The sequence below is a fragment of the Ursus arctos genome, unplaced genomic scaffold (genome assembly GCF_023065955.2).
Source record: "Ursus arctos isolate Adak ecotype North America unplaced genomic scaffold, UrsArc2.0 scaffold_9, whole genome shotgun sequence".
In the NCBI taxonomy this organism is placed as follows: Eukaryota; Metazoa; Chordata; class Mammalia; order Carnivora; family Ursidae; genus Ursus; species Ursus arctos.
The window spans coordinates 78653389-78657868 of NW_026623111.1; positions in this window are offsets into that span (position 1 = coordinate 78653389).

The following is a 4480-nucleotide window of genomic DNA, read 5'->3' on the forward strand; positions in this document are numbered from 1 at the left end:
GTGTGTGTTCTTAGTCTGCAGGTGATTTTGCTTAACTTGGTGATTCAGGGGCCCAGGATCCTTCCATCCTGTGACTTAACATCACCCAGGGTTTCACTGTCAATTGCATCCTGCTGGCAAAAGAGGGAGAGGGAAGTGGAAGAAAGTCTTGATTTCCTTTGGCTGCTGTAATAAATTACCACAAACTTAGTGGCTTAAATCAACACAAATTTAATCTCTTACATATCTGGGGCACAGGGGTCCGAAATGGGTCTCACTAGGGCTAAAATCAAGGTGTTGGCAGGGCTATATTCCTTTTAGAGGCTTTAAGTGAGAATCTGTTTCTTTGGTTTTTGTAACTTCTAGAAGTTACCCACACTCCTTGACTCATGGCTCCCTTCTATCTTTAGAGCAAGCAATGGCAAGTTGAGTCTTTCTCACAGCACATCCCTCGGACACTGACCCTTCTGCCCCCTTCTTCCACTGTTAAGGATGCTGTGATTGCACCGGACCTGCCTGGTATTCACCTTATCCAAGATAATCTTAAGGTCAAATGATTAGCAATTTGATTTCCCCTTACTGTGTAACCTCACAGGTTCCAGGGATTACTTAGGATCTTGATGGGCCATTATTCTCCCTTCCACAAGGAGGGTACATCCGCTTAAAATCTTGGCCTTGATACTGGCACAAAAACAGACACATAGACCAATGGAACAGAATAGAGAGCCCAGAAATGGACCCTCGGCTCTTTGGGCAACTAATATTTGATAAAGCAGGAAAAAACATCCGGTGGGAAAAAGACAGTCTCTTCAGTAAATGGTGCTGGGAAAATTGGACAGCTACATGCAAGGAATGAAACTTGACCACTGTCTCACACCATACACAAAAATAAACTCCAAATGGATGAAAGACCTCGATGTGAGACAGGAATCCATCAAAATTCTAGAGGAAAACATAGGCAACAACCTCTACGACATCGGCCAAAGCAACCTTTTTCATGACACATCCCCAAAGGCAAGAGAAACAAAAGATAAAATGAATTTATGGGACTTCATCAAGATTAAAAGTTTCTGCACAGCCAAGGAAACAGTCAGAAAAACTAAGAGGCAGCCCACGGAATGGGAGAATATATTTGCAAATGACACTACAGATAAAGGACTGGTATCCAAGATCTACAAAGAACTTCTCAAACTCAATACACGAGAAACAAATAAACAAATCAAAAAATGGGCAGAAGATATGAACAGACACTTTTCCAATGAAGACATACAAATGGCTAACAGACACATGAAAAAATGTTCAAAATCATTAGCCATCAAGGAAATTCAAATCAAAACCACACTGAGATACCACCTTACGCCAGTTAGAATGGCAAAAATAGACAAGGCAAGAAACAACAATTGTTGGAGAGGATGTGGAGAAAGGGGATCCCTCCTACATTGTTGGTGGGAATGCAAGTTGGTACAGCCACTCTGGAAAACAGTGTGGAGGTCCCTTAAAAAGTTAAAAATTGAGCTACCCTATGACCCAGCCATTGCACTACTGGGTATTTACCCCAAAGATACAGACGTAGTGAAGAGAAGGGCCATATGCACCCCAATGTTCATAGCAGCAATGTCCACAATAGCTAAATTGTGGAAGGAGCCGAGATGCCCTTCAACAGATGACTGGATTAAGAAGTTGTGGTCCATATATACAATGGAATATTACTCAGCTATCAGAAAGAACGAGTTCTCAACATTTGTTACAACATGGACGGCACTGGAGGAGATAATGCTAAGTGAAATAAGTCAAGCAGAGAAAGACAACTATCATATGATTTCTCTCATCTATGGAACATAAGAACTAGGATGATCGGTAGGGGAAGAAAGGGATAAAGAAAGGGGGGTAATCAGAAGGGGGAATGAAACATGAGAGACTATGGACTATGAGAAACAAACTGAGGACTTCAGACGGGAGGGGGGTGGGGGAATGGGATAGGCTGGTGATGGGTCGTAAGGAGGGCACGTATTGCATGGTGCACTGGGTGTTATACACAACTAATGAATCATTGAGCCTTACATCGGAAACCGGGGATGTACTGTATGGTGACTAACATAATATAATAAAAAATCATTAAAAAAAAAATCTTGGCCTTGAAATGGCAAACGTCACTTCTAGTCGCATTCCATAGTTGGAAAATGGTCTAGCTGAAAGGGGGCTGATAAAATTAAGTAAGAATCATATTCCAGTTACGACTATATTCTGTGAAAAGGAAAATCGAATTTAGGTGGACAGTTAACTCTCTCTGACGCAGAGGTTTAGTGGCTGACTCAAAGTGTGGCTGGAACCTACGTGCTTAACCAATAGGCACTACTGATATATATCAAAACCGGGCTCACTTCATAAAATTAATGTCAAAGATTTTTCTCTTTCTCTCTTTTTTCTGCTATAGAGAGGTTATAGTAGCACTGCACATTCCCTTTCCTAGAAATGTCAGTAAAATTCACCTATCAGACCATGTAGGTTTGGTGTTTTGTGGGGTGGTAGCCCTTTGACAATTTCATTCCTTCTATGATAACTGGCCTGTTTATATTTTCTGTATTTTGCAGAACTGATTTTGGAAATTTTCATTTTCTTAGAAAATTAAGCCTTTCATCCACATTTCCAAACTTATCTTCATAGAATTGAGACAGATTCGTCATAATTCTAAATTCCTTGCTGTATGTATTCTGCAATCTCATTTTTATGTATTTGTAATTTTTTTGATTCAGCTAGCTAATGGCTTTTTACTTTTTATTATCACTTTCAAAAAAATCCGTTAGATTTAGTGCTATGTTCCACAATGTTCCTATACTTTATTTCATTAATACCTCCTTTCATTCTTTATTTATTTTAGTTTCTTTATATTCATTAGTATTCTAATGTCTTGAGGTGGATGTTATTAATATAGTTATATTCATTCATTCTCATGTATTAGCATAAGTTTTTAAGATGACAAAACTCAATATCCTTCATGATTACAATACTCAACAAACCAGGAATAGAAGGAAACTACTTCAACATAATAAAAGCTGTATATTAAAAGCTCACAGCTAACACCATATTCGGTAGGGGGAACCACTGAAAGATTTTGCTCTGTGATCAGGAACAAAGCAAGGATGCCCATTCTCACCATACTTCTAGTGAATACAATACTGGAATTTCTAGCCAGAGCAATCAGACAAGAACAAGAAATAAAAGGCAAGAGAACTGGGAAAAAAAGAGGCAAATTAAAATGATCTGTTTGCACATGACATGCTATTATTTGTAGAAAACTCTAAAGATTATATGCACATACACACCCCATACAAACCTGTTAGAATTAACAAATTCAGCAAAGTTGATGATACAAAAATCATTTGCATTCCTAAACACTAACAATGACTGATTCAATAAAGGAAATTAAGAAAAAAAAATCCCATTTACTATAGCATCAAAAAGGATAAAATACTTAGGAATACACTTAACTAAGGAGGTAAAAGACTTTTACACTAAAAACTACAAAACACTGCTAACAGAAATCAAAGAAGAAACAAATAAATGGAAAGACATCCTATACTTATGGACTGAAAAACAACATTGCTAAAATGTCCACACTACCCAAAAAGATCTATAATTCAATGCAATCCCTATCAAAATCCCAAAGACAATTCTTGCATAAATAGAAAAAAAAATCCTAAAATTCATATGGAACCTCAAGGGACCCCCAAAAAACAAAAAATCTTGAAAAAGAAGAAAGTTGGAAGCCTCACACTCCCTGATTTCAAAACATACTATAAAGCAACAGTAATTAAGATAGTGTGGTACTGGCATAAAGACAGAAATATAGGCCAAGGGAACACAACAGAGAGCTCAGAAATAAACCCTTGCATTTATGGCCAAATGATTCCCAACACGTCAGGACACCACAATGGGGAAAGGACTGTCTTCAACAAATGGTGTTAGGAATAACTGGATTCCACATGCAAAAGCATGAAGTTACCATGTGCCATATACAAAACTAACTCAAATTTGATTAAAGACACAAATGTAAGGCCTAAAACTATTAAACTCTTAGAAGAAAATACAGGGGAAAACCTTAAGAACATTGGATCGGGCAATGATTTCTTGGATATGACATCAAAAACACAAGCAACAAAATAAAAAATAGATAAATGAGACTCATTAAATTTTAAAACTTCGTGTCAAAAGAAACAATATAGTGAAAAGACAACCTATGGAATGGGGAAAATATTTTTAAATCATATATTTGGTAAGGGGTTAATAACTAAAATACTTAAGGAAGTTCTATAACTCAGTGATAGAAGACATTGCTATTTAAAAATGCGCAAAGGACTTGAACAGACATTTCTCTAAAGAAGATATACCAATTGCCAAGAAGCACATGAAAACATGTTCAACAGCATTAATCATCAGGGAAACACAATCAAATCCATAATGAGATATCACCTCACAGACATCAAGAGAACAGAAAATAAAA